The following is a 13,995-nucleotide window of genomic DNA, read 5'->3' as shown; positions in this document are numbered from 1 at the left end:
AAGAACGGTTATCTATCCTATCAAGATTAAAATAACTCCATTGATACATACGATTATAAATTGATTCAAACAGTTTAATGAAACAATATACTACCACGTTGTATAGCAGTGATTTTATTTTATTCCACTTGTCATAATAAAGTAGATCTTGTTTAATTTTATTCTGCTTATTATTAATACTTGTTTAACCGGCCCGGAAAGTATTGTGATAATAATAAACAATTCCAAACAATTTGTTTTATTTTTGATATACGTACTCATATTTAAAACTGAGAAAAATTGACAAACCTATTTGTTTTATTCGCCTTTGGTCATTAATATTCCCCCATTTAAAGTTAAAAGCAGAAAGATAAATAGAGTGAAGAGTTAAATAAATAAATATATACGGGACAAATCACACAGATAGAGTTAGTCTCGAAGTTAGTTCGAGACTTGTGTTACGAAATACTAACTCAACGACACTATACGAGTATCTACACTATATATAATATTATTGGTCTCGCGGAAGGATATGGACAAGGAGTACCTTTGATCCGTAATTCGAGCTCTCGTCCAGCGCCGGTATCTTCCACGATCCAAAGGGTAGTTTTTGGGAAACACAAATCACTGCACTTCACAAATTAACCCCGGGGTGCGTAGTTAATAAAGTTTTAGCGTCTTTGATGAATTTTGAGAATATTCACAACCGATGCAGAGAGCGATGCAGATGCGCGCGGAGACGAATTAGAACGTTTTCTTTTAAATTATTTTGACATTTGTGAAAGGAGTGAGAGTGGGACAGGAATAGGAGTGCGTGCGTGAAAGAGTGCTTGTATCTAGTGTTGCGTTTATAAAAAATATATTAATATATTAAAAAATAAATAATTGGCGAAGACAATTATAAAGAGGAAAACTTTGTTTGTTTGGTTGTAATGAATAGACTCAAAAACTACTGGACCGATTTTAAAAATTCTTTCACCATTCGAAAGCTACATTATCCACGAGTAACATAGACTATATTTTATTTTGGAAAAAAAAGGGTTCCGTAATATATTTGGATTTTTCGGACACAAACTGAAAAAAATCAACCAAAAAGTTACTTATTTTGCGTACGCTGCCTAAACTACAAAAGATAGAACCATAAAATGTTTTAATTAATTGTAGATCTTATAAATATCTACAAAAAAGTCCGCGACACACTATACCTATCTATGTCGAGTGAGGCACAACAACCACATTTTTATTTAAAAATCTTGAATTTTTTTTGGTCTACTTTTAAACGCGTTTTTTTTACTCATGCTATTAATCCTTATTAAAATAAATAATTTCATCAATAAGTACAGTTTACGTAGATAATATTTGGCCTTTGAATGATTAAAATTGGACGTTTGGTTTTGAAGTTGTGGTGAAATTAAAATATTACGATTTCTGCTGCACGGCCCGTTGCGAAGTGAGCAAGACTAGTTAGCCGCTTTGCGGGCGGTCCTTAAGTTAGTTCTAATAGAGATATATTGAGTATCGGCTGTGCATCCGTGCGAAGCCGGGGCGGGTCGCTAGTCTATACTAATATTATAAAGCTGAAGAGTTTGTTTGTTTGTTTGAACGCGCTAAACTCAGGAACTACTGGTTCTAATAGAAAAAATCTTTTTGCGTTGAATAGACCATTTATCGAGGAAGGCTTTAGGCTATATAACATCACGCTGCAACTATAAGGAGCAAAGAAATAATGGAATATGTGAAAAAAAACGAGGAAAATTATTCATCCTTGACATGAGCTTGGCTTCAATGATACCCAAAATAACTATACCACGCGGACGAAGTCGCGGGCACAGCTAGTTTTATAATAAACAAGCTTTTGCCCGCGACTTCGTTCGCGTGGAAGAGTCGCAAATCCCACAGGAATTAGTCTTTGTGGCATTCATGAAAAGTACCCGACGTCATTCTCCAGACTGTTCTTCTCGTGCTTAGGCCACGCAAATAATAAACCTCGCAAGCCACGCCTCTCTTCCTTGCGGCGTCATGTTTTGCACATCATGCAGCGCGGGTGAGTTTTATATCGGTGTTATTTTTTAAATAGTTATATTTTCTTAGATGTTCATTGAAATTAAGTGATGTTTGACATCACTTGACAATTTTGTTCACAATTAAATACTCTTAATCAAACAAACTTACTTTCGCATTTATATTATAAGTTAGGATACTTATATAGATAAACATCCAAAACCCAGGCCAATCAGAAAAGGTTCATTTCTCATCATGCCCTGGCCGGGATTCGAACCTGGGACCTCCGGTGTCACAGACAAGCGTACTACCGCTGCGCCACAGAGGCCGTCAATTAATTCCCATTGTAGCGCGCATCTTGCAGACCTTTCCCCCACCCTATTTTTAAGCTAAGACACGCCGTTTCTTGTCCCTCAGTGGCGTAGCGTGAGTGTCGGCTGCCCGGGGCGGAAGACAATTTTGCCGCTCTCTTGTTTAGGTATTTTAATTTAATGTACAGTATTCATTACATATGTACAGAACATTCATTATAAAGAACTTTTCGACGAGAACAGTCATCATTATTCTGGATTATACAGTATAGTAATACAATTAGATACATTGATATAACTTAGATACCTATCACTCAAGATTAGTTACACCTTGACGATCGACAAGATTAAATAAAATCATTTTTTTAATTAGAACTAGAACGATACTATAATGTTATATTTTTATTGAAAATAATACGAGTATTAGAGTAATTGAAAATTTATACGTCTACTTTTCTTAAGAGCAAACTTTATTATTTGTTGTAAAATTTTGCCGCTCCGTAAAAAGTGCCGCCCCTGCCGCCCCCACTACGCTAGGCCACTGCTTATATTCTAAGTATAATTTCTTTCTATTCTAAGTATAATTTAATATTGTGAAGTTGACGTTGTTGAAGAAAATGCTGCAGTGCAGTTTGTTACCGCTTCTTCTGCACTGACGCCTTGGAAGCGGCAGTAAACTTAGTTTTTAAGTAATTTATTTGACGTCAACCAATGTTGTTAAACCATACGACAATTATTAAGCGATATATAGTATCCTATAATAATGAATAAAAATTTTGAATTTTTTGAATTTATTAGATATTTTTAAATTCTAATGACTGGTTTTGTGAGATAAGATACTCGTAGGAATTTTTTAATGTGTTTACGTTTTCCTATTTATACTCGTAATCCAAAATGGTGAGTCGCAAAACGTGTTTGGTTTCGCCAACTAGCCTGCCGTCCATGCTTTGGTTGCATTCAGAATTTCTTTACGGATGATATTCGCAGGTTTTGGTTTGGTTGTCATAGACAATGGGCAATCCACTGTCGTAACAATTAACGTGACAATTAACGTTTAACATAATATCTGTGGTTCCGGCACCATTCGAAAAAAAAAATAGGACCACTCCCATCTCTTTCCCATGGATGTCGAAAAAGGCGACTAAGGGATAGGCTTACAAACTTGGGATTCTTTTTTAGGCGATGGGTTAGCAACCTGTCACTATTTGAATCTCAATTCTATCATTAAGCCAAATAGCTGAACGTGGCCTTCAGTCTTTGCAAGACTGTTGGCTCTGTCTACCCCGCAAGGGATATAGACGTGATCATATGAATGAATGAATGAATGAATGTTGAGATGGTTCGGTCATGTGGAGAGGATGAATGAAAACAGGTTGACTAAGATATACAAGGAGAGTGTGGAGGGAAAGGTCGGAGTGGAAAGACCTAGACGAACGTATCTTGATCAAATTAAGGACGTCCTGGTAAAGGGTCAGGTCAAAAGTACCCGAAACCGCCGAGCTTGCATGAAGAGAGTTATGAATGTGGATGAAGCGAAGGAAATATGCAGAGATCGTGGCAAGTGGAAAGAGGTAGTCTCTGCCTACCCCTCCGGGAAAGAGGCGTGATTTTATGTATGTATGTATGTATAATTAACGACTCGGACCAAAAGTTTGGAATTATATAACCCATGTGAATTAAAGAAACGAATAATTATTGTTTCATATAGGACTGTTTATAATAAAACCACAATAAGATTCAGTTGTATGATGACGCCATGGCAGACTGTTTTTATTATTCTCTGCATGACAATGGCATTGACAAACATAAATAATTTGTCATATGACACATCCTCCCCTCTTATGTTCCCAAATCTCTAAACTAAATATTGAGAATATTTAGTTCAAAATCTTCTAAATAAGCTGGTTTTCCAACAACTCGACCTGCTCTAGTTACTACATCATTACTGCCGGCTGTACCCAACTCTACACTTCTTTGAGATACCCCTGGGTCATCTGGTATACTACCCCACAAACATTCCTCTTTTTTAATAAATTTGTTTTTACTTTTTCTTATGTGTTTCTCATTTCTCCTGACTAAGTTTCCCTTATCTATACTTATAATAAATCTGTAGACAGGTCAATTTTGTACATGAAATATATTTTCAAAATAACTATAAGGGGGTGATTAGTGATCGATACTGATGCCAAAAATGCAATCAGTAAAATTTTTGTCTGTCTGTATATTCTTTATAGAAACAAAAACTACTAGACGGATTTTAACAAAATTTGAGCAGTATACTTTTCATTACTCTACAATCAGTAGGAGCAGAGAGTGAAAGGAAATGTTGGGAAAACGGGAGAAGTTACTTGATTGTTTAAGCTTCCGTCGCGTGTGCAGCCTTAATGGTTAAAGCTACAGCGAAACCATGTATAACGAAAATATTCTAAATAAAATTATCTTAATTAGCATAAGTGGGTTAAACATAAATACGGGTTCTCTTTAAGATTAATTTAGAAAAATAATTTATAGAATAACATACTTAATAATTTGATCTCAATTCATCTTCATTTTTATAATAAACACAAAAAGAAAACTTTTTTATTTGTATTTAAAATTAAAAAAAAAAACTAAAATAATACTATCGTACCCTCCTGTGGACTGTTCAGATGTATTGTCCCTATATTTAAGGGCAGACAACTTGGTTTATAAAGGCGGATCTTTAGCGGAAATGTATTTAAAAACAGTGAATAGTCGTTACGTACTAATTGATATTTTAAGTATTTAAATTAATTATCACAATAACACATCGAAATTTCAAAAAACTTTCAGTTACACGATTTAGCGACCCGTCTGTGGACCTAAATTTTAAATCTTCTATAATTTCAAAAAAATCGTACCAATGATTATTCTTTATAGCAATGATAATACTGCACGGCTGCCATTTGCCGGCGTCGTTCTGAGGTGATTACGTGCTAAAAATCATATTTAGTGAAAGAAATATCTTATTTTTTATAATTTTGTGAGAGATCACTGCATCTTTCCTGTTCCTGGTGTTATTTAGTAAGTTTTTAATTATAATTTGTAAAAACATTCTGCCTTAACGCGATACGAGGTGTATATTTCGTATTAACTTTGTCTTATTTTAACCTAAAAATAAATGTTTTTTGATAATTTTATATTCAATTTATCTTTTCTGTGGACAACTTTCCTGTGGAATTGTTGTTTAAATTTTTGTTTTTAGTGTTTTTTATGGATAAATGTAATTATTTTTGTTAGAATTTTTATATCGAAGGATTTTTAAAGTTGAACTAAATCATAGTTATCAGAGTAAAAACAAGATATTATTAAACTTTATTAATATTGTTATGTTCAATTGTAAGTGGTTAATACGTAGGTACATACTCGTATAGATGGTAGAAGAAGACAGTATATTGTTTGAGCTTACTTAGGGGAGACCTAGGAAGGTTGTGACAATTTTTGCTTTAAGGAGTATATCTCGACGGAGAATCATAGCACAATTATAAACTCTATATCATATTATAGCGTAACTCTTACTCTTTCAAAAACTATCACATAAGTCAATAAAAAGTGGAAGGTTTCTGAGCATTTCCACAAAAACTGGAGGTACTCCTTTTGTCACAACTCTCCTAACACCGAGGTAAGTTGTGACAATTCTATTTTTAGACTTTTTGTGATAAATAAAAATAATATTATGGGAATATAAACAAAAACACACATAATTTTGCATAAAAGTAATATAATTATAATTTTTGCCATGAATATAGGAATTAGAACGATATTAAATATTAAAAAAAACATTAATTATTTTTTGTTATTGATAAGCGATCAATAGTTTTATAAGGAGGTAAAATTATTAATCTAATCGGACAAACAATTACGACAGACATATTGCAGCTCGCCTCCAGTGCAATCTTCGAGAGATCAACCTTTGCATTCAAGGCACTGAACCCACTTCTCATTTGATCTGCTATTTTCATAAGGTTCAAGGCAGGCAGCATAAGCAAAAGCAATCATTTTCCGCATCTTCATCTATATCGCCTTCACCCTTCTTGTTGATTTTCTTGGCTTCCTTAGGTTTCTTCTCTTTTTCGGTCAAAACACGATTTTTCACACTTTTTAACTTACTTTTTTTTCTATAGCAGCAATTTCATTCTTGATAGGTGTGTCGGTTAGCACCGTTGACTTGATCTTGCGTCTATTAGGCTTAACTGATTCTGGAGAGATCACATTAGAGACCGTAGCAAGAGGAGTACAAGCTGTAGACTTATTTTTGCCACCTAGGAGAGTTGTGACAGCGTGTCACAACTCTCCTAGGTGGCAAAAATCAGGACACCGTCGGAATATTATTTTGTAAATTCGAAACAAGATGCAAACACAATAAAACATTACCATGCTTAGAAACTTAAATAGACATGCTCCATAAAAAAATAATGAAAACCCACGTTAGTGTTATAGGTTGTGATATAAACACAATCAAAATATTTATGAAAAACTTACTTTTTGGATATTTTTTCGTGCCGTCGTCGTGCTCTCGCAACCGCTTGCCATGGGCCCCCGTGCTTACTGCGACAAATGGCGCGTCACAAGAGACTATTGTGGACTGTTGCCGTCCAGCTAACGGTCACGAATTTTCAGAAATCATCGCTGTCACAACTCTCCTCTGTCACAACTCACCCAGGTCTCCCCTACTAAGGATAGCAAATAATGCATAGTAACAAGAAATTTTATTTGTTATTACATTCTGTGGTACCTGTCACTTCTGTGGACACCTTAAATAATAAAAGTGCCACAATTTCTATAATTATATAAAACGATCTAATTTTGTACTAGCATTTTGTTATGTTTATTTAAAACTTTTGAATAATATAAGTTTTGAAATATTCCTGGACCTTTTTCAAATTAGGTGACTTCATTTTGTGTATGACTCAAGTCTATCTTTTATGGTTGACTCACAATAACACGTGTAATTAATAGCCTAATAGCTTAGCAGTTCGGAGATTTCTGATCATATTTCTTTACTCTGACGTTTATAATACCAAAAACACTCACACTCATTCGTAATTCTTAAAAATTAATATACTCGTAAGTACCTATTCAATAAAAAAAGAATCATCGAAATCGTTATAGAAACACCAAACTTATACATGAAATGAAATACGCTAACAAGCCATCGCGAGTCTCTGAGTCATGCTACTCGTGTAAGGATTATTTTTGCGTAACGGTTGCCGCGCTTGATGCGGCTCACGGCACACGTTATAAGGTACATTCTGTATAATCACATCTTCCCCTTTTTTAAAAGACCCTTTTATTTTGTAGTTTCGTTATAAATGGTCCTAGATTTTTCCTTATTTTATAACAAGTTTTCTTTAACATCTACACACAACTTGGATTTCAAAAGTTCTTTTGAGCATAGTAAGTCCGTTCTTAACAACCTGCTCATTCGCAACTTTGACGGACAATAATCTTAATTTGCCACTGGACTGGTTCTATAATGCAACATTGCCAGATCAAAACTAGTACCACTCTGTTCACATTTTTTTAATAAACTTTTTACAATTCCCACAGCTTTTGTAAAAAAATATTTTTCTGATAACCCATTAGACTGGGCATAATGAGGGCTTAACGTTATTAACTCCATATCATATTTAATGCAAATTGCTTAAACTCAAAACTATCAAATGGCATGTTGTCACTATATACTATATTTCTCGGAAATCCACTAGTACTAAAATTTTTTATTAATTTTAGTACATATTTTATTAGAAGCAGTTTTGTTTTCTAATCATACCATTTCAATTCATTTGGAAAAAAAATCTACCGCTACTTAAAAATCTTTACCTGCATAGTGACCTTCATCCCTACCTACTTTACTAAATGGCAAGTCCTGAATCTCATGAGAGAGGTTGTATACAGTTTGATACTCTATATTTTTCACATGGTTACACGCGTATATTTCGTCCAATCTTTTAGTTATTTTCGACTTGTCTTTTGAGTTGCTTGTAGAATTGTGTGCCTTTGAACTAACTGACCTTGATGCAATGTTCTTGTAGCGGGAGCGATGATCCGGCTTAGCTGGAGAGCTAGTGAACCCTCCGAGAAACGGTGTTCCTGTAAGGCTACAAATTTGTAGAGTGATGATTCATAGCACACCAAGGCCAAAAATCATGACCTGGCAGGCATCTGCCCTGCACGTCATCAACACTTTTATTTCTTAAAATGTAAAATACATAGGATAAAAAAACTTCCTGCTGTAGGCTTCAAAATTTAATATCATCTATTTTATTTATTGATAATTATAAAAAAAATTGCCAGGCGATTAGAGTAAGCAAAAGTACCTGCCAGGTGCATCGAGAACTGCACAGTTTAGGAAGAAAAATAAACTTTCTTCTGTAAAGTTGAAATTTAAGTATATGTTTCAGTATATCATTTAGAAGAAATGTGTACAATGACAGGCGGTTCTGAACAGCATAAGACCTTGACAGGCGAAGGGAAAAATGCTAAGAACGTGCTAGTAAGAGGCGTTATGTAAATGCATGTAGTGTCAGTGACATGTAAGAAAGTTAAAAATTATAGATGCAATATATTTTACTAATTGTTATGTAATTTACACGTATTTTCATATTCATTATCATCATCATCCGACACTTCTTCACTACTATATTTTTTATCATCACCCGACTCTTCAATATCGTTTAAAGCGTTTTAACGTTTAGCTTTAAAAATATATTTAAATAAATTAATAATGTCATAAAAAATGGAATATCGCGTTCAATTACATAGGACTGTATATTGAATCTTATTGAATCAAATAACTGTATACCTATTACCTGAAATGTATTCTACAGTTAAAAATTCATTCATTCTTCAGAAAAAAAAGGCACCAATTTATTCTATATATACATATAATAAATCTGTAGAAGGGCCAATTCTGTACATTGAAAATATTGAAAAAATAAATAGCAGGGGGTGTTACTGGATCGATACCAAATCCAAATATGTGAATAAAAAATTTTTTGTCTGTCTGTCTGTATGTTCAGGCATCACGTGAAAACTAACGGTTCGATTTCGATAAAACTTGGTATAATTGCCTGCGCGTTTAAAATACACCGTGTGCCATGGGCCTTACACATATATAGTGGCATACACGCTCTACAGACGCGACAATAGCGCATGCCGCGGAACTGAACGGTGAACCAATGAGAATGAGCGGTGTTAATACTCGTACATGAAGCCTTTATAAAAAAAAGACGCTAAGTAAGCGAGTGGCCACATTTTGCTGCGGCAGTTGGAACCATTTATTTGTGTTTGTGAGCGAGTCCAGAATGCCCGTCGTGATCGGGTGAGTACATAGCTTTAAAAATTACAACTTATTTATTAATAACCTACTGCTAAAATATAAGACATTGCGCTTACTTTAAAGTACAAAGTTGATAAAATAAAACTTATTGTTTCCGAGGTAAATTAAAAAAAAATACGCAGAAGTCGCGGGGATATTAAATTTCGTGACCATAATTTTTACCTAAAAGTATTTCTAATCAAAATTAAAAATAGTTCCCATCAAAAATTACCGTTATAGCATATGTTAACACTAAAACTGATTCATATTTATGTATTATTTCAAGTTTATAAAAAAAAATGTTAAAGGTGGACAACCCTTACCACTAAGGGGTATGAAAAATAGATGTTGGCCGATTCTCAGACCTACTCAATATGCTCACAAAATTTCATGAGAACCGGTCAAGCCGTTTCGGAGGAGTACGATAAAGTTTTTATATATAAAAGACTTTATGTAAATTTTCATTGTGAACACATTTTATTTTTTGTCGTAAAGATTTTTTTTTTAAAGTCTTGTTACGCTAATTTAGTTCTAAACACCTGTTCCAATTAGGATAGTCTAATAAATAATTAATTTTGCTGAAAATAAACACGACCTGGATTCAGTTGCGAGCGGCTAGCAACCTGTCACTATTTGAATGTCAATTCTATCAATAAGCCAAACAGCTGAACGTGGCCATTCAGTATTTTCAAGACTGTTGTCTCTGTCTACCCCGCAAGGGATATAGACGTGGTCATATCTATAAATGCACCCGCGGGGCTCGTGATCCGCGAGCCGGCCAAAACCGGCTGTGGCAGTTAGACTAGTTACTTGTGTTCGTGAGAGAGGTTAGTAACTTCATTAGGATTAGTTGAGTTTGGCGATGGGCTAACAACAGGTCACTATTTGAATCTCAGTTCTCTAACATCCGAATCATCCGATTTTTTCTTCGGTTATCTATTTATTAGCATAATTTTAAATGGCATAAATTTGTTTAGCCTAATAATTGTTACGGTTAATATTATCTGGCATAACTTTTTTTGGCATATTTCTTTAGGCATACCTACTATTAGCATGACCTAACCTAAGATATACTCGCCTTATAGCGCATTACACTACATCTGCTCCGCGCAAAAAATTAATTAGTTTAAACTATATTTATGCCTATTGAAATAGTATGCCAGAACCAATTATGCCCAAAAATTTAATAATTATGACAAAAAAATTTTTATCCTTGCGGGCTTCAATGATGCCCCATAATAACTTTTCCACGCGGACGAAGTCGCGGGCACAGCTAGTGAATGATAATAAATATGGCAAGCGACCCGCCATTTTGTTGCTAATTCTCAGTTAAAAATAAAAATTCAACGAAATGCGAACTTCGAGTCTTGTCTTTTCTACCTGTGTTATTAAATACGTGTTACCTATATGTCGCACTTAGCCAAAATTGCAAAAACGAACTAAATATGTCAAATTGTTTTTGAATCATACCTTTACTTGGGGCAACAAAAACATCCGCGAATGTAAACAATTTAATTGAAAACATATTAAACCTACTATAAATAGTAATCCAGAAATGAACAAATACATGAGAAAAAAAATTAAAAGTCTTGTGTAAAATTTAAAAAAGAGTTGTTGTGACTCTGTTTCACCGAAGGTGCGATGTGTGTAAAAGGAAGTATGCAGAGATCGTGGCAAGTGGAAAGAGGTAGTCTCTGCCTACCCCTCTGGGAAAGAGGCGTGATTTTATGTACGTATGTATGTATGCGATGTATGTAGTATACACACAGTGTTGACTAGGCAGGTGCTAACACATTCCTCGTAGAGTGTACCTGTTTTTGACGGGACACTGAATTAGTCACATAAGAAAGGTGCCGTGTGGTTCCCGGCACCAATACAAAAAAGAATTGAACCACTCCATCTTTTCCCATGGATGTCATAAAATGCGACTAAGGGATAGGCTTACAAACTTGGGATTCTTCTTTTAGGCGATGGGCTAGCAACCTGTCACTATTTGAATCTCAATTCAATCATTAAGCCAAATAGCTGAACGTTGCCATTCAGTCTTTTCAAGACTGTTGGCTCTGTCTACCCCGCAAGGGATATAGACGTGACCATATATATATATGTATGTGTATTTTACACAGTGTTGACTAGGCAGGTGCTAACACATTCCTCGTTGAGTGTACCTGTATTCGACGGGATACTAAATAAGTCACATAAGCAAGGTTTATTAACCCTAAACCTACGGCGCGAACTGATGGCAAACGAGCGAGAGTTTTGTCCACATTTTGTCAACACGAATTACATGACGTTATTTTATTTTTATTTTATATATTTGGATGACCAACAGCAAGTTTTACAATCATTAGATTTTCAATCATACATTTAAGAGCCAGGTCTTCACTTATAAAAAGTTTAAAAATTAGATTTTCGAGAACGCCAATTAAACACACACTAGTTAATTATAACATTGAAGCAAATGCTAAAGTGCATACATACTGTGAATAATTAGACTTAAACTACTTACACGTAGTTATAAATACACTAGCCATGGAATTTTACTGAATTCAATCAAATTTTTTTTTCTTATTAAATATTATTGTTGTAGCGCGCATCCCTATTTTGATCTTTCCCCAACCCTATTTTTATGCTAAGGCTAGGTTGTCGTTCCGTCTCGAACGACCAATGAGAGAGCTTCCCGCCTTTTTTATGTTGCCCCCGCTCTCACGCGCCGAAACTGAGAGTTCTTCCGCCGTCCGCTCCGCCATGAGCGATGTTTATATGTAATGTTATAATTTTCTCGAGTACAACGGTAGATTGTTTATTCAATAATATTTGTTAGCATCGAATATACCCAATAAATTCATGATACATTATCAAATTAAAACTAAAACTACTTATAAATAAGAAAGAAAAGAGATGATTACAAACCAAAATTTAATTTACAAACTGTACAGTCCCTGCATAGTATCAACATGCGGGAGTGTGCCCAGAAGGCTGGCAATGCTGATTCTCTGAGCCAGATAATTTCCAGCCCGCCTGTTATGAGATACCTCAATCAGCTTTTTCTACAATTGACGGAAAAGCTGATGGGCTTTTTGGGTAGACTCCTACCGACGATTCTACCCTACGACTCTACCCCACTACTATAGTTTTTGTGTTTTTCGTCACAAATCTTTTCACTTTATTAATAGCGTGAATTAGATATACATATATATATGTCGATAACATGTATAAAGAAAACGTTTAACCCCTGCAATCTCATTTCTTAATCAATATGCCGTGTGGTTCTCAGCACGTTAGAATGGGACCACTCCATCTCTTTCCCATGGATGTCATAAGAGGCGACTAAGCGATAGGCTAATAATATGGGATATTTTAGGCGATGTGATAGCAACCTGTTTATATTTGAATCTTAAATATAATAGAATAGATTTGTATTTTCAAAATTGGATACAAGGTATCACTTATTGAAGTCACATCACTTAAATCTAATTATAACTACTACCGCTTCCAAAGCGCATGTGTAGATGAAGCGGCGGAACAAACTACACTGCAGCATTTTCACCGGACGTCAATTTACACGACGAATGCACATTGTCTATATTAAAAAACATGAATGAATTCTATCATTATGCTATACAGCTGAACGTGGACGTTAAGTTTCGAGACAGTTGGATCTGTCTACCCTGTGAGGGATAAATATGTGATTATATAAATGTAGTATGTACTCGTATGTCTTTACGAAACTTTTTTTGCCATAAATAATATATATGGCTTCTCTTTAAATAAATCAAGGACACGTAAAATTAACTACCTACTTTAAAAGGAGTACGCCTTTTTCAATATTGCATTGCATGATTATTAATGTATGTGTACGTATACATTAATAAGCACATGTATGTATGTATATAAGTACCTACATAAAATTTTCTTGACATAACCGCGATGCGCACGGTTGCGCACGCGCACTCCCTGCCCTGCAGACTCGAGGTTGATGACATTCTCTGGACGCGAGCGCAGACTGAACAGGATAAGTCTTATAACACTATTCGATATTATAAATATAAATAAATATATATACGGGACAAATGGCACTGATTGAGTTAGCCTCGATGTAAGTTCGAGACTTGTGTTACGAGATACTAACTCAACGATATTATACTTTAAAATAAATACTTATATAGATAATATAGATAGATAAACAATCAAGACCCAGGCCAATCAGAAAAAGTTCTTTTCTCATCATGCCCTGGCCGGCATTCGAACTCGGGACCTCCGGTGTCACAGACAAGCGTAGTACCGTTGCGCCAAAGCGGCCGTCAAAATATTAAATTTAAATTTATTTCAATAGTACCTGGTTGACCGCTTTGCTCGGTTTTT

Source organism: Amyelois transitella, chromosome 26 (assembly GCF_032362555.1).
Source record: "Amyelois transitella isolate CPQ chromosome 26, ilAmyTran1.1, whole genome shotgun sequence".
Lineage (NCBI taxonomy): Eukaryota > Metazoa > Arthropoda > Insecta > Lepidoptera > Pyralidae > Amyelois > Amyelois transitella.
Note: the sequence above shows the minus strand (reverse complement) of the source record.